Source organism: Eretmochelys imbricata, chromosome 5, assembly GCF_965152235.1.
Source record: "Eretmochelys imbricata isolate rEreImb1 chromosome 5, rEreImb1.hap1, whole genome shotgun sequence".
Classification (NCBI taxonomy): domain Eukaryota; kingdom Metazoa; phylum Chordata; order Testudines; family Cheloniidae; genus Eretmochelys; species Eretmochelys imbricata.
In genome coordinates this window covers 64492111-64519810 of record NC_135576.1, presented here as the reverse complement: position 1 = coordinate 64519810, position 27700 = coordinate 64492111, and the positions used below count along the sequence as shown (strand labels likewise).

At 41.8% G+C, this 27700-nt stretch overlaps 1 protein-coding gene and 1 long non-coding RNA gene across 2 annotated transcripts in view; one reads left to right on the top strand and one right to left on the bottom strand.

Moving 5' to 3' along the window:
• The window catches only part of ST8SIA4 (ST8 alpha-N-acetyl-neuraminide alpha-2,8-sialyltransferase 4), an 84399-nt gene that overhangs the window by 49298 nt on the left and 7401 nt on the right, over positions 1-27700 (top strand). The window lies entirely within an intron of this gene.
• Positions 21029-26099, bottom strand: LOC144264577 (uncharacterized). Its single transcript, XR_013346076.1, has 3 exons — positions 25830-26099; positions 23431-24044; positions 21029-21185 (listed from the first exon to the last, which is right to left on the bottom strand). It is a non-coding gene; the product is annotated as an uncharacterized LOC144264577 (long non-coding RNA).

The following is a 27700-nucleotide window of genomic DNA, read 5'->3' as shown; positions in this document are numbered from 1 at the left end:
TTCAGAATGTATCCTAGTCTCCTTCCACGGTATGAGAGAATTTAAAGAAAACTTTTTTTTTTTTTTTTCTGGTCACTTGGGGGTTGTTTGGTTCATAAAAAAGGTAATGTGGTGTTTGAAAAAGAAATTGCTTTTTGCAGATTTCATGCTCTATTAAACTTCTGTGAATGATGGGTATTGCTCAGAAATCTCATGATGATTTAAAGCTTTGTATGCACATATTATGTAAATACTGGGTCCAGTATGATAACTGCATTTTTAAGCCATTGCATATTTTTAGTGACCTTTACATTCAGATTCTGACTTCAGCAGTTCTTGCCCAGGATGATCAAGTAGCTTTATGTTGTAATCCATTTCCTGTGGGCAAATACAAAGAAATTTCTCTTAAGCATTGTATTCCTTGCTCCAGATATCAGTTTATATAACTACTTTACAATTTGGGGCACTAAGAGTTTTTCTTTGGACAGTTGTGACTTGCTCATGCATTATGTCGAATAGCTTTTACTGAACTTTTATGTAATTATGCATGCATTATTGACAAAATAATTGAGGTAATCAATATCCCATGGTATTCAAGATTAATGGCAGGAAGTAGAACCTCTAAATTAAAGGTTTAATTGATTAAAATGATTCACTTTCTCTGGCCACTGACAAGAAGGTTAATTATAGGGAAATTCCAGTAAGCAAACCACACAGCTTTTAAAAATAATTGAATTGAACAACAAAAAATTTAGAAAGATGAAACCAGGGTTTATTTATAGACCTGAGACTTCATGCTGAGCTGTTGTTTGCTTTCTTGCTTTTGTTTTGAATGATACACCATAAGACATAGGAATAGGAAAGTAAGTGCAGTGTGTACATATAGGGTCTTCAAGTACCTTGTTGAGTCAGAACTTCCATGGAAGCCACGTTAAACAGCAGACAAAGAGATGAGTAGAACTTACTAGGACTGGCTAGCATTGTGGCCCAAATGCTGCTCTTCATTTCCACTAATGCAAGGCAATTAAAACTAGCAGAGCAAGAGATGCTCTCTTCCATGGCATGCTGCTCTGCAGATCACATGGATAACTGAGCAGCTGTTAACAGTGCGCCAAAGATCATTAGCCTCCAGTGAATTCCATCTGCTGTTACATGGCCACAGAGAGAAGCAAACAGTGGCACCAAAGCTCCTGTAAGAACCATGCCATCGGGGGGAGAGGAACCGGCAGGCAACATGGAGGGGCTGGACAGAAATACACATAGCTCCAGGAACTGGAGAGCTGTGGCACAGTGATCCACAGATCCCTGGGTTCTGTGGGTCTGAAGGTCTCTTCTCCCTGCTTCCTCCACGGTCTTCACTCCTCATTGATGAGAGCACGCAATGAAACACAAAAGAGCCAGTAAAACAATTTTACTCTCTTTTATACTATTCTTCTATTAAGTGAACCTGCTGCGTCCAGTCCGCTCCCTCTCCGGGAGTCCAAAGACCATATCCTCATGTGCATCTTAATTTAAATGTGATGCATCATCCTGAATTTTCTTTTTTTAGTTGCAACAGTTCATTCCCTTGAACTGTTCTCCAGTCAACCTCCATATCGCTGGAAGTTTCTTCACGCCTTTCTAGTCCTTTGTGTAGGGGAAATCACATAACCATTCTTCAGGCTTTCCCTATATTAAGATTTTCATCTTGCCACCTCTTGTGAAAGACAGTAATGGGCTTGATCTTGTACTCCCTACTGATGCAAAATTCCTAATGAAGTCTTTGTGAGTTTGTGCCTATTTATAGCCATTTTTTCAGTGCAGAGCCCTTTTCCTTTATAAGTTGAGACAAACAGCTTATTTTGAAGGGAATGACCTTTTATACAACTTCACTATCTCTCTGATGTCCTTCACAGCGGGCAGTACAGAAAAATAATACTCTGTGAAACTCAAACATGCATAAGTCAAATTGTCCTCCTGTAGCTCTATGCTAAACAATTGCTGGAAGTGATCAATATTGCACTTTGTGGTTTGTCCTGCTAACATTCTTTCTCTATTTTTGCTGCCAAAATAACTATATATATATATATATATAGAAATTAAGGGACACAATTGGTCTAAAAATCATATATTGTATATGTTTTAATACAGTAAATGCCTTAACCCGTCTTTCTAATCATCTCACAATGAAAGATTTCTTTTAAAAATTTCCTTACTGTTTTTTCTGTTTTTGTTTCCATTTTGTGTCTGCCTCAGGTTGCTAATGAAAATAGACTAGTCAGGGTAATTTGTTTTTTAATTGTCAGTTTCTCCACAATTTCTCATTTGTTTTTTATGCAGTAAGCTTGTAGTGCAATATTTCAGTTACAAGGATTTAACTTTTTATTGGGAATCATTCTATTGGGCTTTACAAATGCTAAATTTTAGTTGAAATGTGATTTGCCAGTGTCTTTTTAATGCAGTAATGGCCTGATGATGTGAGGTGCTGGGCTGCAACTCACATAGGAAGTCACAACCGTCAAGCATCTCTGAGCCCACGTGGATCTGACTCTGAATTTACTTATACCAATTTTACACTTGTGTGATTCAGGTTTAGTGGAGTTACTTCTGGTTTACGCTACTGTAAACAATGTAGTAATGCTCAATGCATTACAGGCATGCCACACTGGAAGTATAAAAAGGAAAATATCACTTTCCAATATAAAGTAATGCTAATATAGAATGTACTATTATATTTCCCTTCAGCCTTCACTTAGGATAGCAATAGAACTGGCTTTGCAGAGAGCCCTTCAATGGGATACCAGATAGCACTGACTGTGAATTAACACATTGGGCCAAATTCTGTGGTCTTTACTCTGAGGTCCATGCTCCCTCTGCTGACATGAGTAGAAGAGAGGTGAAGCTGCTCTGTGGAGCTCTAGATGTTGGATGGGGTGGGATGGGGTGAGGTGAAATCAGGAATGAGAGCTTTGGAGGGTGAGAGGATGGAGCTAGATGTCTTGTTTCTTCCCTCTTTGAACAGTAGGAGAAACAAGTACAAATCAATGATCTCAACATGTCCAGTGGTTGCCATGACTCTTTTGTAAACAGACATCTGCAGATGTTCCCATCCTAAAATAACAAAAGATAGTGTTAGTTCATGTTCCTGTGGTTGGCTGTTGTCATTATGGCCAAACTTCCCTCTTAAACGCTCTATTCCCACTTCCCCAAAACTTAGGAGTGACTGTTAGACCATTTATTTGCATCAAAGTTGATGGTCCTCAAGCCTTAAGCTAACTGCTGAAGCCAGTGTGTTACAAGATACAGGCCTGTAGGTTCCTTATGTCACTACTAAATTAAATAAATGCTAAAGCTAGCTCTATGGCAGGGGTGGGCAAACTTTTTGGCCCAAGGGCCACATCTGGGTGGGGAAATTGCATGCAGGGCCATGAATGTAGGGCTGGGGTAGGGGATTGGCGTGCGGGAGGGAGTGCAGGGTGTGGGAGGGTGTGCGGTGTGCAGGAAGGGGTTCGGGGGGTGCGGGGTGTACAAGGGGACTCAGGGCAGAAAGTTGGGGTGCAGCAGGGGGCTCAGGGCAGGGGGTTGAGGCGCAGGAGGGGTGCGGCAGAGGATTGTGGTGCAGGGTGCAAGCTCTGGCCCGGTGCCAGTTACCTGGAGCGGCTCCAGGGTGGTAGCAGTGCACAGCAGGGCTAAGACAGGCTCCCTGGCTCTGTGCCGTGCAGCTCCCAGAAGCGGTCAGCACCACGTCCCTGTGACCCCTGGGGGAGGGTGGGCAGAGGGTTCCGCACGGGTACCTCCCTCAAAGCTTCCATTGTTCCCAAGCTCCCTGTTCCCGGCCAATGGGAGTTGCGATGCGTGCAGGCAAGAGCAGCGCATGGAGCCGTCTGCCGTCCTGCCGCCTCGCCACCCCCCCGCCGAGGCCGCAGGGACGTGGTGCTTTCCACTTCCAGCAGCAGCGTGGGGCCTGCGGCACCACGGGAGTGGCAATCCCACGGGCCGTATCCAAAGCCCTGACGGGCCGGATCCACCGCGTGGGCCGTAGTTTGCCCACCCCTGCTCTATGGGCTACACACCCAAATTGAGAGAAAATGTTGGGGAGAAAGTGCACATGGGGCTGGTGGGACGTTTCTGCCCTTAAAGGTGATTTGCAAAGGATTTAAAAATAATTGGATTTGTGTCATCTAGTGCTTCTACAACAGTGGTTTTCAAACTTTTTTTTCTGGGGACCTAGTTTAAGAAAATTGTTGATGCCCGTGACCCAACGGAGCTGGGGATGAGGGCTGTGAGGTTGGCGGGGGGAGAGCTCGGGCTGGGGCAGAGGGTTGGGTGCAGGGGTGAGGGCTGTGGGGTCGGGCTGGGAATGAGGGGTTCAGGGTGTGCGAGGGGGCTCTGGACTGGGGCTGGGGTTTGGGAGGGGCTCTGGGCTGGGGGTGCAGGCTCTGGAGTGGGAGCGGGGATGGGTTTGGGGTGCAGGAAGGGCTTCCAGGTTTGGGGTGGCTCAGAGCTGAGGCAGGGGATTGGGGCGTGGGATTGGGACTTACCTCTGGCGGCTCCCAGTCAGTGGCACAGCCAAGCACTGCAGACCGCGCTGAGCCCTGGAAGCAGCCAACAACAGTTCTGGCTCTGTGGGACTCTTACCCGCAGGCACCGCCCTCGCAGTTTCCATTGGCCGGTTGCTGGCCAATGGGAGTGCAGAGCCAGTGCTCAGGGTGGGGGCAGCGCATGGAGCCCCATGGGCCCCCTGCTTAGAAGCCGGATCTACTGCTGGCCACTTCCGAGGCACAGTGCGGTGTTGGAAAAGGTAGGCACTAGTCTGCCTTAGCTGGGCAGCACCGCTGACGGGATTTTTAATGTCCCGATCGGCGGTGCTGACCAGAGCAAGGTGACCCAGAGCCTTACCTGTCGTGGCCCGGTAGTGGGTTGCAACCCATGGTTTGAAAAACACTGTTCTACAGGACATATAAGAAAATCCTATAAGATTTGTTTGTGTTACCGTTTTAAAGTTGATTTTTACCTTAGCTATTTCAGGAGTATTAGCTCTGATGTTCCCTGGTTTTGTGGGAGGTCTTGGAAGATGTATATTGTCAGCTCTCACACATTATTTGAACTTGTAAAGTGACAGGATAGGGATTCTGAATATTTAACCAAGATTTTTTTCTCTAAATTCTTAGTTAATGAAGTGAAATAGGAGTAAAATAAATTAAGAGTTTTAGTCTGACTAAATATCCCTTTCTCTCTTACCATCTCAGTTTACCTTCTTTTGGCTCTTTTGTCATAATTTCACTAGTTCTCCAGTCACCGTTGAGTTCTCCAGACAATATTGGATCTGAATTTCTAAACACATAACCACCTTCCTTTTGAAAAAACAACTAAGTATACCACCACCACCAAAAACATTTTCAGGTCTGTATTGCAGAGGATGGAGAAAAGCAACAACCACAACAAAAAAGATACAAGCCTGTGTTTCTTATTTCTATTGTGGGTCACCTTTACACTACATTCCTGGGTATCACTGTTTGACTTTAATGAGTTGGATCCAGCCCTTAAAGAACAACAAAGCATTATATGTATTTCTGCATAGGTAATCATGAGGAATAGATGATGTCACCACAGGACTCTGACTGGTACCTTTTACCTCACTACAAATCATAGGATTGCTTATTACTTTATATGGAATTTTAATAATAGCCCAATCCTGTTGCCAGTAAATCAATGGGAATTCTGCAATTGACTATAGTGAGAATAGGACAGAGCCCTAACAATTTTAAGCTACAATAAATTGGTTTGGTTGTCCTACTGTTGAAAATGCTGCAAAAGTTCCAATCCAAGGGGGCTTAAGTATGCCTTCAGATATGACCCATAACTCCTCCTGACTTCAGTGGGAGTAATGAGTATATATTTGAAGGAAGGATTTGGCTCAGTCTTTTTTTTCTTTTGATAGCTCTAACATATAAGTCAAGTAATAAATAATCCATCATTCTTTGCGTAACACATTCTAAATCCACCTTTTTTAGTTTACATGTAGTTTTTTAAGAATGGTCGTTTGAGGATCTGTTTTTTATCTAACACGTATTAATTTGAAACAGTAAGAGGAGACTTTTTAAATGCAAGCTGTGGGCTTAATGCCTAAAAACAGAATTAACTGGTCATTTAAAAGTTATGAACATCACCCCTCTTTGAGACTGTGACTTCCATTTTTATTGTATTTCCTGATGAAATCACATTTGAAAATATACCCAAATTCACATGAGCACTGTGTAGAGAATGGGAACAGGAGTTTTATCTCATGTAGTTTGCACCCATCAAAACGTAGAAGTACATCCATGACAAAGTTGAAGCATAGAAGTTATTGCTAGCACTTTTTTACTTTTTAAATTTGATTGCTGTTTGTGTGCTAGAGATGGAACTGTCGGATTGCCATTCAGAATTAGTAATCATTTTCTGCTGGACTGTTAAACACTATCTGTAGAAAGAATCTGAGATAAGATGCCATTTCTAGCAAATGCAGTTACCGTTTTCCACAGTGTTTTGTAGCAGCATGAGTTTGTGTCTGTTTCAATCTAAATGTGTGCACTATTGGCAGAAAAATTTGCAAAGAGGAAGTTGTGGGTGTATCAGAGTTTTGCCAAAATGTGAAACAGATACATCTTACACTCATATAAAAATCCATGTCTTCAAGTAAAATCTATAACACCCACAAGGATCTTAAGATGTACATGTGTGGCCTGAATTGGTATGACTTTTATCAAAGCAGTATCCAGTTCCTCATTACATTCCCACACATAAATCTACTTCTGCAAACCTTTGAAACTCTTTGGAAGGAGGACTTATAATCACAGGTTTCTGGTGCGTAGGCACAAAAACCCTTCTCATAAGACATGGTCTCAGTGGTTGTTTCTTTCTGTCTTAGCAGAAATGTCAGTCACAAAAAGATCTGTTAAGGAGAAACCTCACAGGAGAATTTAGTCAAGATCCTTGTAAGGGTCTCCAGTTTCATAGTGAGTCTGAGATGCATGATGCACTGTTGAATGTTGGCTACCAGCTTCACTGACAGAACTCATGGCCTGATCTAGCACACGTTGAAGTCAATGAGTGTCTTTCCAATTATGTTAGTGGGCATTGAATGGGGTCTTCACAAAGGAAGAGAGTCACTGGTTAAACTGATGTCTCCCTAAATCTCTTGGGTCATTTCACAGCATGACCTAAGGTGGAGGGAGGCAATGTGTGGGAATCTGGGCCTGAATGACTTGTCCGAGGTCAAACAGGAAATCTGTGGTAGAGCCAGGAATTGAACTCCCTGAGTTCCTTAGCCATGAGACCTCTATAAACAATTGTGGGTATTCTGGCAAAATATTTGCCTACTAATATAGTTGAGAAAGGGCAAATAAAAAAAGCAGTACATTGATTTACGAGTGTTAGGCTTTTTCTGTTTTTGTTTTTGGTATTTTTATTTTCAATTTTTATAAACTTCTGGGCATGAAACGTCTGGAAACTGTGCCAATATGTACACACACTTAATTTCTATAACAGTGATGACTTGAAGTTGAGTAGTTTGAATTCAAAATAAGGATCTCACTTCAAATTAGTATTAATTATATGGTTGTTGGTAAATTAGTAGGGCTATTGGCAATATGCAATGACTTGCAGCTTATTTATTCAACTAAACTATTTAGTATTTGCTTGAGGGGTATAAGAAACAAAGTGAATAATATTTGCATTAAAAATATATTTAAAATAGATTTGCATGATTTCATTTTTACGAATGTGACTTTCGTGAGTTCATTGGACCTAGTTAGCTAATTTATTGGAAATTAGTCATGACGCTCTTTTATTGAGTTGATTTGTAACATTTTAATGGTCATCTCTCTACTTGGACACCTTTGTTCTGTATTAAAAACCCACAAAACCTGCAATAACAAAATAAAACAAATGGTATAATAAACCACACACACAAGAGCACACACACCTATATTTGCCTGACAAGAATTAATAGTCATATAATAAAGCCCCTCAAGCATACTCCGTTATCTCGATGTCCCAAACACCCAGCAGAAAAGATAACTTTCTGTATAAACCCATCAAATGTGGGTTTTGTCAGACCAAGTAGGGAAGCTAGTCATGGGATCCTCATGGAGAACATGCTGCCAGTCGTCTCCTGGTGTGCATCACAGATTCTTTTGTGGTTAAGTGGTTGCTCAAGGAATTAATAACGGTATCTAGAGCCTTTCATCTCTGTCACGGATCTCATTCTGACCTAGTCCAGCAGTGATTGGCAGTCATTGTCAACTGGTGGCTATGTGGCCTGTATAAAACAAGTTGGTGGTCTTGGCCTAGTTGCTGTTCACAATTGGTGCTAATTAGCACTTATGTTAGCCGAGAGAGGCCAGAGACTGAGTGGACATGGAAACTAGGAAGTAGACTGTGGCATTTTGGCATGACAGTATGTGGAAGTTTGTGGTGCCTGTAGGTGTGCTGTATGTGTTTTATGGATGAATAGAGAACTTTACTTTACCAGGCTGTCAGTCTGGCATCTTTCACAGAATTAAATTCCAGTAGGTCCTGATTCAGCAAACAATGCCTTTTCAGAAAAGCACTTAAGCATATACTTAAGCATCTATTTAAACCCCATTAACTTCTGTTCATAAGGACTCTGCTGAATCTGGGTCCTAGATTGTAACTTGTACCTCTTTGGTTATTTAAGTACTTTATTTGTGCACATATCCACCCTGGCTAAAGCTGAGTGTCTTTCAGGGAGGTCACGGAAGTCACAGATTCCATGGTTTTCCAGGACCTCCGTGACTTTTGCAGTGGCTGATGCGGCTGACCCCAATGCCTCCCGAGCAGCTGGGGCGGCCCGGGGCCAGCCGCGCTGGCCACTGCTCAGGTGGCCCCAGGCAGCTGGTCCCAGGTGCTGCCCAGAGCAGCAGTGCAGGAGCAGCAGCAGGGCCCCTGCCCCTCTCCCAGAGCAGCAGTGGCAGGGTGGCCCTGGGCTGTTTCCCCTTCCCTCCCACCCCAGCCTCCCCTGAGCAACAGCATTGGCAGGGCCCTGGGCCACCCAACCCCAGCAGTGACAGGGCTCGGAGCACCCACCTCCCAGAGCAGCAATGTCCAAAGGAGTGCACCCCCGATCCTCACACCCAGCACTTAGGATTTAGTTAGGTATATTTTTAGTAAAAGTCAAGGATGGATCAGGGGTTGTAACTTTTTGTTTATTTCTCATGACCTGTCCATGACTTTTACTAAAAATACCCGTGCCTTATCGTAGCCTTAAACATGGCTCTTCTGATTGACTAAGAAAAATACACTGACAAATGGGATGTAGAACTGCAAAATCCATAGTTTTATAACTGATTAATATGTCCTGGTTTATTACATTTATCAAATCTAATTGTCTGTAATGAATATTTTATATATAATAATCTCTAAAAAGGAGACCTTAAATTGTCTTGATTTAAAGAAAAAGTGGTCAAATTTCCAGCTGTATGATTGTAGTTGTTCTAATAAACAACACCAAATAATAATAAGCATGTGTTTCACCATATATATCTGGAACAGGCCATTTATTTTAAACTTCATGATGTGTAGTTTTGAGCTTCACATCAGATCTAAGAAGTGAAGGCTGTTAACAACATCCTTAATGTATTGAACATCATGCAGCGTATTTTAATTTTTTACATTTTTCCTTTTCATCTTAGTGTTGACAGTGTGCCCAAAAGGGAGATGTATTGGGATATTTTCTATAGGGAAAACACATTCCTTGGATATTAGCATAAGAGCAATTATCTGTGTTATTAGGAAAGACTAGAGCTAATGGTGGAAGGTAGAATCAGTGCAAGTGGTTAATTATACAACTCCAGTGGTATGCGTTTGCAATTTAAAAAGAACAAAACATAGATAAAAGGTAATTTGTGATAATGTTTGCATAAATAGTAAGATTCCCAAGTGTGGGTTGGGGTTTTTTTGCATTTTTTTTTTTTTTTTTTAATGCATGTTTTAAAAATTACAACTGAAGTGTACTGTTTATTGCAAAGCACTTAGGGATCATGAGCTAAGCAGACTTCTGCACTGGCAGAATATTCGTAACACTATAATTCTGCAGTTCGATTACATCATGCTGTTTTCCTAACTACTCTTACTGCTGGATTATCATCTCTCATCTGCCAAAAGTGTCTCTTTGTTTTTCACTAGGGGAGTCCAGATCTTCATTCTGTGTGACTTTTCCACAGTGAGTGGTGTATGGTTATGTAGTCTTGTCCATTCAAACCAAATATTGTCTTGTTACAAATCACGTGATATCCTTGTCCCATTGTGTTTCACACCTCCCTCTCTTGCAAATAGAGATCCGCAGGAAAAGTCAGAACAATGGCCCCTGTGCAACAGAGCACTTAAGTCATAATTAACTTTAAGCATGTACTTGCATCCTATCGATTTCAGGGAGATTTGATACTTGCTGAAAGTTGAGCGCCAGTGCTTTTTTGAACCAGGACCTGAATTTGCGGGGGAGGGAGGGAACCTTTTGTAGTGATCATCAAGGTGGGCCGTTTCCAGCAGTTGACAAGAATGTCTGAGGAACAGCAGGGGGTAGGGGTGGGGGGCGGGAATAAACATGGGGAAATAGTTTTAATTTGTGTAATGACACCCCCCCCCACCACTGGTAATAGCTCACCTTACCTGATCACTCTCCTTACAGTGTGTATGGTAACACCCATTGTTTCATGTTCTCTGTGTATATAAATCTCCCCACTGTATTTTCCACTGAATGCATCTGATGAAGTGAGCTGTAGCTCACGAAAGCTTATGCTCAAATAAATTGGTTAGTCTCTAAGGTGCCACAAGTCCTCCTTTTTTTTAGGCTATTGTCTGCAGTCCAACTGAAGGGGTAACCTGCAGCTAGTGTAGTCATATGTGCTTTAAATCTATCTAGATTGCTAAAAACTGGGCTTCAGTGCGGGCTAGCAATGCCACTACGTACCCAGAGCAGCAGGGTGGGTTTGGACAGTCTTGTACACAACTGTAGTCTTTCATGCAATAAATATTTGCTTGTCTTTCATGAATACGTTTCTATCATTTTGCTGTTACAGATAGCTGGTATTACTGTACTTTAGAATGTATCCTTTGTCCACTACTTCCTTTTTTACTCTTTCACTCACTCTATTGCCTGTTTCTTTCCATCTTTGTGTGTATGTGTGTTTACTCACAGCATAACTTTTGCCATTCTTGACAAAATGAGGACCCGTATCTGAATAAATGGAGAATTGTACTTGCCTGATAATTTCAAACATTGCTATGGATAACTAACTAACCTCAATAAATTAGTTTCTGGGTAGAACGTGTTATCTATTTATCTGTCTGTGTGTAGATCTCTCTAGTTTCTTGCTTTTAGTCTGTTAACTTCAATAGACTAGAACCTCTTTATATTGAATTAAATAGGTTTTTTTGTTTTATTTTTAAGTTTTGGGGGCTTTTTATGCAGGATTACCAACCTAATAATGAAGGCAAAGTATGAAATATATTTTTTTAAAGTTTGAAATAAAACAGATATTGCAATGATTATTATTGATTGACTAATTCCTCTACTCATGTTACTTTTGTTTCCAAGTCATGCCTATTATATTCATCTTTTCTCAAGCATGTTTTGATGTCTGTCTCATTATCTCTTTGCTGTTCTCCCTTTTCCTTAGTCTTGTGCTGTTTTAATTCTCGTACAACTATGCTTACAGAAGGAAAATGAAATATTTAAAATATATCTAACAGAAAAATCTAGGACGTGCTGACACTTACTCGTGTGAGTAGTTCCGCTGACGCCAATGGGAGTACCTAGCATGAAAAATGATTACTCAGTGGAGTATGTTTTTGTGGGACCAGGCCCATTGTTCTCCTAATTTTAATCATAACACTACTGTTGCTGCCAAAGAGATTGGCTTTATGCTTGTGCTGTCAGCATGCTTAACTGCTCTGACCCTGTGTTGAATTGGCGCTTCAGTGGACTAAGGGCTGTAGTGGTTCACTAGCCTTTAACCTCTGGAGATTTTTATTAACAGCTGACTTAGCTCACCAGTGAAAATGAGTTTAGAGGTTTCGATACAGTCTCCAGTGTATGTTTAACCACATCAAAAGGAACTGTACAATTCAGCATCATTTAATGTATGTGATCTGAGGAAACAAGGGCCTAGAACAGCAGAGATGTGTCCTAATTGAGGTGCATTGGCAGAGCTACGTGAGCAGTGTAGCACAGCTCCTTGTTCACATTATGCTATTGCCCGAGCTATTCATTGGTCACTTTTATGAGCATCAGCATTAACCCGCATCTCCAGGAAGTATTGCTACCTTCTACTTGTGATTTCCAGGAGGCGGCTTTTGTTATGTTGTGTTAGTTACCTAGTGCCATAAGAGTATGTGATGTGTAGAGTGCAGTTGCCTTCAGACTAACCAAACTTCTTGAAGGTTCCGCATTTGTTAAAAATGACATTTTTGCCAGTTGATCAAGTTGCTTCAAATTCTGGAATCTTTCACTAATTTTGAATTAAGATTTGGATAATCCTTAATTTGATATGACCTGATGTGATCAGACTAAAGAAAGCTCTTAGCTCCCCCATATCCCCATCCTCATCTACTCACACACATACATTTTATCTGTCCTTTTTGACTGTTTTACTTTGCAGAGCTGTTTCTCTGCCTTAAAGAATTCCAAATATTTTCTTTCCTGGCTTTTTGTTAATAAATGTTTTTTAATCAAGTGTGATCTTAGGCCCTGATCCTGTAAACTCACACATGCTTAACTTAGCCTCTGTGGTATCCCTAGCCTCTGTTTGCCAGAAGCTGGGAATGGGTGACAGAGGATGCATCACTTGATTACCTGTTCTTTTCATTCCCTTTGCGGCACCTGGCACTGGCCACTGTCAGAAGACAGAATACTGGGCTAGATGAACCTTTGGTCTCACCCACTATTGCTGTTCTTATGTTTACTACCACTGGACTACTCACAGGAGCATATGTGAAAAGGTTTGCAGTATCAGAGTACTTAGCAAATATTGGTAGAGTAAGAAAACACTAACGCTGATAAGTTTCAACCAGTGTTAATGCACGTTTTGTTCACTATGTGTAGGTACGGTCCATGTTAATCAAAAATAGATTCAGCTAATTTCTGTGCTTTAAAAGAGCAAATTTGCATTCTCTGAATAATCAGTGTTTACAAAAATATTTTGCAGAAAAACTCTTTCAGGACTGTGCATGCATGTGTGTGAAGAGAATTGAGACCAAAAAATAATTAAATGGGGAACCTTTTGTAATTTCACACTAACAGCTTACCACTTTTAGGAACAAAAATACGAACTGATGACTTTCTTTGGACAGTTGTTTGAAGCCAAAACCTGAGGCAATGCCCAAAGCAATTAAAATACAGTTTTTGAAATGCACAGCTAAGGAAACTTGTGAGGAAGATAATAATAAAGCACTACCAGGTTTATATGTACTTCATTGTACCCGTTAAGTGTGTGAACAAATGGTTGTGGAATGAATAAAAAGGACATGTGAGCAACATGGGCCTACAACTTACAATTTGGTATGTGCACGTCTGAACTTCATCACTGATGGGAAATGCCATTTCTTTGGAGAAGCTAGTGAGGTGGGTACTTTCTTCAGAACAGAGTGACACTGCATTCAGGAATAGCGGTCACGTTCACTGCCAGTGCTTACATCGGTGGATGACATTCGCCCGCCGACATAGCTTCTGCTTCTTGCCGAGGTGAAGTAATTCTGCCGACGAGAGAGCTCTCTCCTGTTGGCATAGTGCATCTTCACCAGACGCGTTACAGCTGCATTGGTGCAGCTTCATTGATGTAGCACTGTAGTTTAGACTTGCCCTGAGATCCAGACAGGACACAGGCCGAATCCACAAAGGGACTTAAGTATAGCAGTGCCTAACTTTTAGGTGTCTGGCCACCCAGTGGAATCTACAAACCCTGAATTAGGTGCTCAGGTGAGATAGACAGGGGAACATCTGGTTTCACCTAGTTTGAGGATCCTACGTGGCCCCTACACTGAGGGGTTGTGTGCATGCCCAGAGCCAAAAATATAGGTGCCTAGGGGACATCTACAGCAGAAATTTAGGCACCATTGGATTTTAGGCAACTCTGAGGGCTAGGTCGCAGTTTAATGGGGATTGTGAGGGTCTCAATGGCGCCTACTTTTTGGATTTTAGGCACCAAAATCCTTTTGTGACTCTGGGCTCAGTTGCTTCCTAGCTATTTTGTAATCTAGGAAATATTCTCCTTTAAGCAACTGTAATGAGCCTTTCAGCTTCTAACCATATATCTAGTTGTTGTTCTGATATAAAATTGCATAATAATATGAGTTCCTGAATTGGTTAATTATTGTGATCTTTAAGGACATGCAAGTTTTTAGAGACTGGTTATGTTGGTAGACTAAGAAACAGGTATGTAAAACGAATCCAATATATAAAATGAATCTCCAGTTTCACCCTGGAAGTAAAAGATTTTAATCAGAATAAATGCCCATTATGAAAATTAAAATAAGAACACAAAACCAGAAATTAATTTTGATTAACAGTATACATCCTATCTAAATGGTACATTGAAAATGAAAGGTGAGATGAACAATCGAGAAATCTGTGAGAGAGCAATGAACTCCATCATATTAAAGCTTTTCATTTTGATAAAAGCAACAAAATTGACAAAACACTTAGGTGGAAAAGACATAACAATGTTATCAGAAATCCTGTCTAGCCAAGGCACAATAGTATAATCTTGCTGAAATAAGTGAAGAATTTGTAGAGTATATTTGAGTCCTATATAGTTTAGAAAGGGGAGATTATCCGCCTATCATAGAATCACAGAATATCAGGGTTGGAAGGGACCTCAGGAGGTCATCTAGTCCAACCCCCTGCTCAAAGCAGGACTGATCCCCAATTAAATCATCCCAGCCAGGGCTTTGTCAAGCCTGACCTTAAAAACTTCTAAGGAAGGGGATTCCACCACCTCCCTAGGTAATGCATTCCAGTGTTTCGCCACCCTCCTAGTGAAAACGTTTTTCCTAATATCCAACCTAAATCTCCCCCACTGCAACTTGAGACCATTACTCCTTGTTCTGTCATTTGCTGCCATTGAGAACAGTCTAGATCCATCCTCTTTGGAACCCCCTTTCAGGTAGTTGAAAGCAGCTTTCAAATCCCTCCTCATTCTTCTCTTCTGTAGACTAAACATCCCCATTTCCCTCAGCCTCTCCTCATAAGTCATGTGTTCCAGTCCCCTAATCATTTTTGTCGCACTCCGCTGGACTATTTCCACTTTTTCCACATCCTTCTTGTAGTGTGGGGCCCAAAACTGGACACAGTACTCCAGATGAGGCCTCATCAGTGTCGAATAGAGGGGAACGATCACGTCCCTTGATCTGCTTGCAATGCCCCTACTTACACATCCCAAAATGCCATTGGCCTTCTTGGCAACAAGGGCACACTGTTGACTCATATCCAGCTTCTCATCCACTGTAACCCCTAGGTCCTTTTCCGCAGAACTGCTGCCGAGCCATTCGCTCCCTAGTCTGTAGCGGTGCATGGGATTCTTCCGTCCTAAGTGCAGGACTCTGCACTTGTCCTTGTTGAACCTCATCAGATTTCTTTTGGCCCAATTCTCCAATTTGTCTAGGTCCCTCTGTATCCTATCCCTACCCTCCAGCGTATCTACCTCTCCTCCCAGTTTAGTGTCATCTGCAAACTTGCTGAGGGTGCAATCCACACCATCCTCCAGATCATTTATGAAGATATTGAAGAAAACCGGCCCCAGGACCGACTCATGGGGCACTCCACTTGATACCGGCTGCCAACTAGACATGGAGCCATTGATCACTATCCGTTGAGCCCAACAAACTAGCCAGCTTTCTATCCACCTTATAGTCCATTCATCCAGCCCATACTTCTTTAACTTGCTGGCAAGAATACTGTGGGAGACAGTGTCAAAAGCTTTGCTAAAGTCAAGGAACAACATGTCCACTGCTTTCTCTTCATCCACAGAACCAGTTATCTCGTCATAGAAGGCAATTAGATTTAGGCATGACTTGCCCTTGGTGAATCCATGCTGACTGTTCCTGATCACTTTCCTCTTCTCTAAGTGCTTCAAAATTGATTCCTTGAGGACCTGCTCCATGATTTTTCCAGGGACTGAGGTGAGGCTGACTGGCCTGTAGTTCCCAGGATCCTCCTCCTTCCCTTTTTTAAAGATGGGCACTACATTAGCCTTTTTCCAGTCGTCCGGGACTTCCCCCGATCGCCATGAGTTTTCAAAGATAATAGCCAATGGCTCTGCAATCCCATCCGCCAACTCCTTTAGCACTCTCGGATGCAACGCATCTGGCCCCCTGGACTTCTGCACGTCCAGCTTTTCTAAATAGTCCCGAACCACTTCTTTCTCCACAGAGGGCTGGTCACCTCCTCCCCATGCTGTGCTGCCCAGTGCAGTAGTCTGGGAGCTGACCTTGTTCGTGAAGACAGAGGCAAAAAAAGCATTGAGTCCATTAGCTTTTTCCACATCCTCTTGTCACTAGGTTGCCTCCCTCATTCAGTAAGGGACCCACACTTTCCTTGACTTTCTTCTTGTTGCTAACATACCTGAAGAAACGCTTCTTGTTACTGTTAACATCTCTTGCTAGCTGCAATTCCAGGTGTGATTTGGCCTTCCTGATTTCACTCCTGCATGCCCGAGCAATATTTTTATACTCATCCCTGGTCATTTGTCCAATCTTCCCCTTCTTGTAGGCTTCTTTTTTGTATTTAAGATCAGCAAGGATTTCACTGTTAAGCCAAGCCGGTCGCCTGCCATATTTACTATTCTTTCTACACACTGGGATGCTTTGTCCCTGTAACCTCAATAAGGATTCTTTAAAATACAGCCAGCTCTACTGGACTCTTTCCCCTCTCATGTTATTCTCCCAGGGGATCTTGCCCATCAGTTCCCTGAGGGAATCAAAGTCTGCTTTTCTGAAGTCCAGGGTCTGTATTCTGCTGCTCTCCTTTCTTCCCTGTGTCAGGATCCTGAACTCGACCATCTCATGGTCACTGCCTCCCAGGTTCCCATCTGCTTTTGCTTCCCCTACTAATTCTTCCCGGTTTGTGAGCAGCAGGTCAAGAAGAGCTCTACCCCTACTTGGTTCCTCCAGCACTTGCACCTATGTTCTTTATACTGGTGCACACCATACTAAACTGGGAGGAGTGGTAGATACGCTGGAGGGCAGGGATAGGATACAGAGGGACCTAGACAAATTGGAGGATTGGGCCAAAAGAAATCTGATGAGGTTCAATAAGGATAAGTGCAGGGTCCTGCACTTAGAACGGAAGAACCCAATGCACAGCTACAGACTAGGGACCGAATGGCTAGGCAGCAGTTCTGCGGAAAAGGACCTAGGGTTGACAGTGGACGAGAAGCTGGATATGAGTCAGCAGTGTGCCCTTGTTGCCAAGAAGGCCAATGGCATTTTGGGATGTATAAGTAGGGGCATAGCGAGCAGATCGAGGGACGTGATCGTCCCCCTCTATTCGACATTGGTGAGGCCTCATCTGGAGTAGTGTGTCCAGTTTTGGGCCCCACACTACAAGAAGGATGTGGATAAATTGGAGAGTCCAGCGAAGGGCAACAAAAATGATTAGGGGTCTGGAACACATGAGTTATGAGGAGAGGCTGAGGGAACTGGGATTGTTTAGTCTGCGGAAGAGAAGAATGAGGGGGGATTTGATAGCTGCTTTCAACTACCTGAGAGGTAGTTCCAGAGAGGATGGTTCGAGACTATTCTCAGTGGTGGAAGAGGACAGGACAAGGAGTAATGGTCTCAAGTTGCAGTGGGGGAGGTTTAGGTTGGATATTAGGAAAGACTTTTTCACTGGGAGGGTGGTGAAACACTGGAATGCGTTGCCTAGGGAGGTGGTGGAATCTCCTTCCTTAGAAGTTTTTAAGGTCAGGCTTGACAAAGCCCTGGCTGGGATGATTTAATTGGGGATGGGTCCTGCTTTTGAGCAGGGGGTTGGACTAGATGACCTCCTGAGGTCTCTTCCAACCCTGATATTCTATGATTATTAGAATGCCTCCAAAATCTCATCCGACCAGTGGTCTGCTTTCCCTGCCTCCTGAAGCAGTAGAAGCTATTTTTTTTTAATGTATTTACTTTCTCTCTACTTACCTGACTCCTGCTTCTTTCTCTCTCTCTCCCTTTTTGCCTTCACTGCTTTTTCTTTCTTTTCCTTTTCTGCTGTTCAAAATAGCAGATGGGGAGTGATAGTTGGAAGTAAAAAGAAAAGGAGTACTTGTGGCACCTTAGAGACTAACCAGTTTATTTGAGCATGAGCTTTCGTGCATCCGATGAAGTGAGCTGTAGCTCACGAAAGCTCATGCTCAAATAAACTGGTTAGTCTCTAAGGTGCCACAAGTACTCCTTTTCTTTTTGCGAATACAGACTAACACGGCTGTTTATCTGAAACCAGTTGGAAGTAAATTTAACACTTTGTTCTGAGGGCAGAGAGATTTGTGGTCCTTCATTTCTGGTGCTGAGTTTCAAAGCCTTGGCCTTGTTTCCAAATAAGACTTTTCACCTACTCTCAGGAACTCCATCTTTGAGCTTGACTGCTTCATAGTTCCTGAGAAATGTTGAGGGAAATCTTTGTCTTGGAAAGCATCTGCGGTGCATTGGGCCAATTCCATAGAGGACCTTGAAGTTCAGCACAAAGATGTTGAATACTGTCTTTAGCTAACAAATTTGGGCCTGCTCCTGATCCCATTGCCATCAATAGTAAAACTCTCATTGACTCCATATTGATGATTTTGAGCATTTTGACTGCATTTATTTGACAGCTTCTTAAAAATACCTTCATGTTTCCCTTTTAATTGTATTTACTGTGGCACAAGCTCTGTTACTATCACTCCATAGTTACAGAGGAACAGCCAGCATACATTATTTAACTGTTCCTGAAAAATACATGTTATAGCACAATTTTTTTTTAAAAAAGTATCTATTAAGAGTCTGTATCTTAATAGTCAAAACTACCCCCATAGCTTGCTATCCTTCTAATGTTTTTATCCAGGAGAAAACAGTTTTGCAGCTTTTTATATGTTGTTAGATTGTTTAACTAAATTCTTCTGAACATCTGGTTAGGTGGTTTTGTGATTTATCACTGGAGTTCTTAGGTTTGGTAGATTGTGGTCTAGTTTAAATGTTCACTTCCGGTATGAGGCATAACTGTTAATCATATGAATAGTTGCATGTAAGTCAGTAGAACAACTTCCATGAGGGAGGATTGCTTGCATGAGGAGGGAGGATTGCTTGCATGAGTAGGGGCTGCAGGCTGAGCCTTTATCAAGTCAGCAATCTGTGTTGTTTTTACAATGTGTGCTGAGTGTTTTTAGGTCTTTTCTGAGTTAAATAACCCTAAATTGAAATAGTTTAATGCATGAATGTTGATAATTATTAAGCAGACATTCTAAGCATATTAGGATTTTGCTCCCAGATCGTCTGCCTTTGGGTAGTTCTTAAAAACATTAGTAACCAGAAAAGTTAGCTTGGAAGTTTGAGGATAGAAGTATTGCTCCTACACCAAAAGCACAGCATGACAATTACATAACTTTTTAAGAGAATCATGATTTCTTATTTTGCTATGTTTATCATTTCGGAGGCTGAGTCAGTACTCTTTCTGCAGAAACATATGGATTAGATTTCTTATTAGTATTATGCATGGCTTGCAGTTGTAAATATTACAAAAGAAAAACATATAGAGGCTCCTTGGAATAATATGTCTAAGTTCATGTTGAGTATTTCACCTGTATATGAAAAGTAATATAGGATGGTATTTTGCCATTACATTTATGTAGTGTAACACCTGTGTGTTTGATCTTCTAAGAGAGATCAGTACATTAATTTTTCTTAAATTCATCTAAAACTTGTTCAGCAGTGAGGTCCAAATTGAACTAATTACTGTATCATGGGTCAGCTTGTCCATGTTGGATCTTGTCTTCTGAGCTTCTAACAGTCAATTTTAATAATTCATACTCAGTTGGCACTTCAGCAGCCATTAGGGATATCAGTCTATTCTGGTTGTGTTTTATTCAGGGATATATATATATGCTTATATTGTGATTTTTATTTATTTATGTTTTGTTTTTTATTTTATTTGGTTATCTAAAGTTAGCCATTTGGAAAACTTCACAAACAGATTATTTTTTTAAGAATCATTGATATACCTACTCTTCAGTGGTATTTTTAATGTTAGTTTTGATTTAAACCCTACTTGAATATACACACAGTAAATTCTTGTGTGGGAGCAAGACAGTATACCTGAATGAGTAAATGAAAATTTTAGGCTTACAAATTTTTTTTAAAAAATCTTCTCTTTGATGTTTTAGATAGTGTACAGTTTTAGCTCCTCTACACATTCCTGAAAACATAGAGCTAAATTCTGTTCCCCATTAAACCATAAATTCTGCAGATCTAAATATAGACAGAATTTGCCCGAGAAGGTTCAGAACCACTTTAAAAGGGAAAAAGTGTTTTCAGGTGTTTCGTTTAACATGGCCAGATAAAGACAATGAGCCAGCTGCAGCTGAAATAAACAAAGTGCAGATAGAGGTAGGTACAAAGGTTGTTTAAAGCTCACATTTGCAGTTTCCCAACCCTGATGCTGCTCTGCACAGGTCCATCTTGAAGGCAGTTCTAACATATGCCAGGTTATAAAGGCAAGTTAAACGCAAGTCAAAATACAGCGAAGGGTTGGTGTGGTTCAGCTGCATGGTAGTCGGGCCCCCTATCTTTTTGCCATGCTACTTTTCCACAGTACACTGATTGCAGGGAGGGGTGTGTGACATAGGTGCCCGTACATCACATCTATGTTACTGGAGTATATCATCCTTGTAGTAAGGTGGTCTTCTCTAGATGACTGGCTAAATTTGCTCTCGACCCAGCTTATGCCCCTGGAGTGCTATAAAGCAGCTACACTATATCAGAGAATTAGGCCATTATTTTTAAGGTTGTACAAATTGAGCTTTAATATATTGTTAGATGTTTTGTCAAGTCGCTAAAACTAACATTTGAAATATTTAAAGTTCTCAGTAGTGGTGATTAAGATGAATGCACAGTCTTCTTAGCACTTTCATGCTTATTCATAACAAGATAGATATAGTGCCTCCTGCAACCTGATTGTCCTTACTGCTTCAGTCACTGATTTTTTCCCCTTCATTCTGCAGAAGAACAAAAACATTATTATCAAAGGTCTTGCTAATGGTCTTTTCATTCACCATCTGCTTTATAAGCAGGAACCTAAATGTGCTTGAAAATATTTAGCAGAAACCACTTAGGACCAAGTTGGTCAAAGGAGGAAAGGGGGCGGTAGCATTGACTGCGCTCATTATTAAAGAGAGACTGACAGTTTGAGCAAGTGCAACTCCCTTTATTAAAGTGCGTTATTACTTTTGATAAAAACACTTTTGTCTTGTATCCTAACTGCTTAAGGATGCTGAACAGCAGTGGTTCCCAAACTTGTTCCGCCGCTTGTGCAGGGAAAACCCGGGCCGGGCCGGTTTGTTTACCTGCCGCGTCCGCAGGTTCGGCTAATCGCGGCTCCTAGTGGCTGCAGTTTGCTGCTCCAGGCCAATGGGAACTGCTGGAAGTGGCGCGGGCCAAGGGACGTACTGGCCGCCACTTCCAGCAGCTCCCATTGGCCTGAAGCAGCAAACCCTGGACACTGGGAGCCGCGATCGGTGAACCTGCGGACACGGCAGGTAAACAAACCAGCCCAGCCCAGCAGGGGCTTTCCCTGCACAAGCAGCGTAACAAGTTTGGGAACCACTGCATTATAGTAAATATTGCAAATTAGCTCATAGGTAAGCACTCAACAGTGCTTCCTGTGCTCTCATCGTACAAATGTAATTGGCAACAGTTTAACCTCTCCTGGGCATGGAGGAGGGAAGCTGCCTGATTCAAATGAAGAAGAGAACAAAATCTGTAGAGGGGCATAGGCTGGGACCTGAAGTCCTGTGGAAAAAATAGCATGTGGTCATATTGTAATGCCAAGTTTTTAAATTGGAGCCAAATTAAGTAGCACGGGCAACCTTAATTCTAGCATTTCCTAACTTTTGGGTGCTTGACTTTGCAACCCTGATTACGTTTTTTTAACATAGGTTTTGTGTGTGTGTGTAATTATATGTGTATACTCATTAAACAATAGGGAACAAAGTTTGTCTGTCTTTGTACTTATAAACATATTGTGCTATTTTTCATTAGCCTATAACAGCATGGGCTGTACTTCAGTGTGGTTTCAGAATGATACAGGATATGTGCCAAGAAAGTTAATGTGCCATAGTCTGATAGCCAACAGCTGATACTGTTACTTTTTTTTAAGCTTACTCTTGGTTTTTTAGCTATGCTGTATTTTCCATCCACAACTGAGTAAAATGGTGTAAAATATATGAAATAAAACCTACCCTCACCACCATTTTGCATTTGATTTCACCCCTAATAACGTCAGTTCAGATTTTCAGCTGTTTAACTTCTCAAGCAGGAATATGTAATGATTAATATGGCACAATTTTTGCTAGTCACAGTACCTCAGCATCTTTTATCTTACTGGGGTGAAACCACTGTGCTGAAAGGCGGTCTCAAAACTTTGCCACACTTGAACAATGCAAGATGGTGAGGACATGAACCATTAGACAAATCCATCCTTACATCACCTTTCCACCATGATAGGACTTCTAAGAGTCTGTTGTCCCTGAAAACTTTATTCTAAGTGTGTCTGCAAGACTTGTTGCCACTCATTCCTCTCCTAAAATCTTGTACCTGGGACTTCTGCATCAGAAGTTCAATAGAAATTATGCATTAAGCTTGTGACGTAATAATCCTGAATGCTAAACACTGAAAATGTAAACAGGTCTCATTTACATAAATATTTTTGTTGTGTTCTTTCTGATACATAAATAATTTACCTCACAAACCTTTTTAAATCTTAGTAGTACAAAATGCAAGGCTTTAATGGCTAAGTCAGCTTTTTATGTAGATTACACTCAGTATTCTGATCTCTGTTTAATGCCATTAACTGAACAGTATTTTGCTAATGACTTCTGTTTTAAGATGACTAATCAGGATATTTAAATTGGCAAATTGCTACTATATACATCCATTGTAAGCAAATATGCAAACACTTGCTACCGTTGCTTTTTGAGAGGTAGGAGGGAGTTTTGGATGGAAGTAGTTGACTTTTTCACTGCCTGTTGCAACTTTAGGCTGAGAATGGGAAAATTCAGTTTCCTGTCATCAGGCCTATGCCCGATCCATGCTTCCTAGGGCTCCAAGAGTCAATATTTGATTTGGATGACTTTCTCCAAGATCATACTTCTCTGATCATACTTCTCAATGAGAGTAGCTGAAGTACGCTGTTAACGAGAGGATTCACAATCTGTAATAGTTCAATGGAATATGATTTAGCACCTGCTATGGTGGAAGAAAGGTGGGAATTTCTCTGTTTCTTCAATAGCCAGGACATAAGCTTGTATTCCTTGTACTGGGGCATGTCAATATCTATTTATGTTTTTGGCCACTGATGCACTGTCTTCCTTTTGCACTTTTTTTTTTTTTTTTGTCAGAGATAATCGGAAAACCATAGAAACCCTTGGGAACTTTGGGGAAGGAGCAAAATTTTCAATGCCAGAATGTCAACCCTTGTGGTTAATGATGACACTAACACTGAATGGTCATAATGACCTATTTGGTCATCTGTTTTATAGCCTTTTGATGAGTTGAAGTACTATGCAAGGATGTTTTAGAATTTGAATCCAGAAACTTCTGTCTTGCCAGGAGACTTGGGAGGATTCTAATCTTAGTCTGAAGGAGACAATAGTCTGTTCAGGACTGGTGGTGTTTCTTGTTTTTGCTAAATCCACAGCCAGTTTGAAAATCAGATCTAGGATGTCGATCACCATGAATGTAGGTCCAGAGATAACTTGTGGAAAAACTAAAGATGCCCGCTGCATTTTCCAAATCCTGAGTAGAGCTGTCTTTTCCTTTGCTGCTTACAGAGAACTAATACATCTCAAACCATACTCCTAAAAATAAATAAAAAGAGGCTGTCATTATAGCTTAGATTTAACTTAATGTGTTCACAGACAGGAAGGGAAAGGTGCAAAATGGTTATTGGTCAAACAATTACTTGCAACCTTAAGGAATTTCCAAAAATTAAACCTTAATTGATCTCATAGTGGGGCAGTTATTCTAGTCATTAACAATTTTAGTCATATAATCCAAGACTAAATGACAGAGGCCAGGTAGACGAAAAGGTCTATTTTAAAATCAATTCAAACAGTGATTGGGATCTTGGCTTTGCAGAAGTGAGCTGTGTTCATTCCTGATTAATTACAAATCTGATTTCTAAAGAATGCGTTAAGCTTCAAACTGTTTAAATGCCTCTAACCATTTTATTCATTTCACATCTTGTGTCCTTTGGATCTGTATTTGAGTTGCTCTCAAGCTGCAAACTTCAGCTACAGATTTAAACCAACCCCATATTTTGAGTGTGAAGTTTAGTTTGGGCCCATGTCTCATTTGTATGAGTGGGTGAACAATTACATTTTTCTCAGAATGATTTGGTTAAGAGTTTTGACAGGTAGAAGAAAAGTTTCCTTGCAGGTTTTTAATTCCTACTGTAAACTCTACTCGTGATGGATTTTGGCATGCTGGGGGTGTTTTTCATCGTAGCTGTAATAGAATATTCATCTCTGTCTCTTGGAAATAACTTGTATTAATTCCTTGTGCCAAAATACGGAACTTTCTGTATATTGCAGTTTTATTTCTTGAACACTTAACTCTCCCAGTCTTTCTAGAGTCGCCAGGCATCCAGTTTTTGACCAGAACACCCGGTCGAAAAGGGACCCTGGTGGCTCCGATCACCCCCTCCCAAACCCCTATCCCTGCCCGGAGCCCCCTCCTGCTCCCTGAACCCCTCATTTCTGGGCCCATCCCACAGCCTGCACCCCTAGCTGGAGTCCTCACCCCCTCCCGCACCCCAACCACCTGCCCCAGCCCAGTGAACGTGAATGAGGGTGGGGAAGAGCAAGCGATGGAGAGAGAGGGTCTGGAGTGAATGGAGGGTGGAGCCTCAGAAAAGGGGTGGGGTAGGGACAGGTCCTCATGGAATCATTGAATCATAGATTTTAAGGTCATAAGGGACCATTATGATAATTTAGTCTGACCTCCTGCACAACGCAGGCCACAGAATCTCACCCATTAACTCCTGTAACAAACCCCTAACGTATGTCTGAGCTATTGAAGTCCTCAAATCGTGGTTTAAAGACTTCAAGGTGCAGAGAATCCTCCAGCAAGTGACCCGTGCCCCATGCTACAGAGGAAGGCGAAAACCCCCCTGGCCTCTGCCAATCTGCCCTGGAGGAAAATTCCTTCCCGACCCAGATATGGCGATCAGCTATACCCTGAGCATGTGGGAAGACTCATAGAAGGAACGGGACAAGGATGTTCGGTTTTGTGTAATTAGAAAGTTGGCAACCCTAGTTCTTACATGAGTAAGGGTAAGAGGAGGCCATGTAAGGTTCCCAACAACAAAACAATGGAAGCACCTGGTTGGGCTTCTGAGGGAAAGGCAGCAGTATAGTAACCTGCAACCTCCTGCATATGGTGAGCCTGCCACACCAATTCTGCATAGCCCTACAACACCTGTTTCGGCTGAAACTATATCCCTGGGTTTCAGCTTCAGCCTATGTTGAGCAGGTATCTGTATCTCTTGCCTGAAGTTCTTGACTGGCTATCGCTCAGTCTGAAGTTGTTTTTAGCTCAGGGAGCCTAGCATTTGTTAAAACAAAACACGACAAAAATCTTACCAGTTGTAAAATGCTGGATCAGTTTCTCTTCTGAAAGCAGACAGCAGAGGGAACATCTCAGAGGTCTCTCCTGCCTAAAAATGCAGGTTAATGAAAACATTCAGAATAACCCATAGTAGTATTGTGCAATTATCATAACTTCATACCATAATATTTGCTTTTTTTAATTTGCTTTCATTCATAGGTCTTTTAAACGAAACAGATTCCTGAGTCTTTCTCTGCTGTCTTTAAACTGTCAATGGCTCAGCCTGGAGCTGCTTTCAGCTCACAGAATCTGTCAGCTTTTTAAAACTGTGTGAGTGCAACGGGAATGATTCGGGGAGGAGGGGGGAAGGTTCTTTTTCTTTTTAAACAAAGGTCAGTTTTTTTTTCTGAGCTGAAAGAACCACTGTCCAAGCCACAGCCACTTCAGAGACTCAGACTGCAAGACACGAACTGAAACTGAAAAGGTCAATTTTAACAGAATGGATATTTTTAGGATTTTGGGGCTTCTGATGCTTTTAAGACACTTCTGATATTAAAGGCTAAATTTCGCTACTCTTACTCATGTCTGTAAACACATGTATTCACACGAGGTCCCAATGTTGCTCTAAATTAATACAATTTGTGTGTCTTAAAAAAACCCCAACCACACGACCATAAGTATGCACTCCAAACCAGCATTTCTCAAATGCAGCCACCAGGGGCTTTTCATGCAGTCACGAAAAGCTCTTGGGTGGTGATGGGGGAGGGGCGGCAATTATCGGCCTCTCCCTCCCCCCTCCGTCAACCCCCCCCCCCCCCCATTGCTCCTGCATGCACTGCCCTGCACCACCTGTGGAGGGCAATGCATAGAGCACAATTCTGACTCCTGGTCCCACGGGCTTCAACCCCAGACTTCAGCTGCGCAGCCCCCAGTTCTGACCACACATTAAGTGTGCTGATCCCTGGCTCCGGCCATGCAGGCTCAACCCAATCACCCTGGGCCCCCACTACCTTCCTTTGCCCCGCATTCACTGCCCCTGGCCCCGCTGCCACTTCCTGTGCCCCCCAGGCTTAATTTGTCCTGGGGCTTGCTGAGCAAAGAGATATTAACAAACATACAAGTATCCCTTTTCACAGCAGACTTAGTAGCTAGCTCAGAGGCTGTGATAAGTGATACTAACAAACATGCAAGTATCACTTATCACAGCCTCCCAGCTAGCTAGTAAGTCTGCTGTGAAAAGTGATATCAACGAACATACAAATAGCACTTTTCCCGGTATTATTTTTACTACTGAGTCTGCAAAAAAAAAAAAAACGACATAAATTATAATGATTTGAATGTGTATATGAGCATATTTATTTGCTTTTCCTAAAGTAAGTGTTTTAGGGAAAAGTGTCAGCACGGCCACCAGCAAGAGCTGGTGGCCACACTCTGAGGCCACCAAAAAATTTGTTGTGAGAACCCCTGTTCCAAACAGTGATAATACTTAACATTTACAGAGCTTTACCTCTTCAAAGTGCTCAACAAACCTTAACTAAGTGTTTGAGCAAGCATGAGGCCAGTCCTTACCAAACCGCTAATATGCCAAACCTAATTTAATTAGTATGTCCATATTTTTCAGAACTAGGTGCCTGAAGATAGGGAGACGGTGAAGATTTTCAGTTAGATGCCTAACTCCCATTGATTTTCCATGCAGTTTAGGCACCCAACTTCCATTTGTGTCTTTGAAAACTCCCCCTGGTTCCTAAATTCATATTTAGGTACCGGTATCTATGTAAAAGTGACCTCATTTTCAGTGGAGCGAACAAACATAATCCCATTAATTTCAGTGGAATTTATGGATATTCAGCACAAAAATCAGACCACTTTTGTTTGTTTCAGTTAATAATAATAATGATAATAAAAT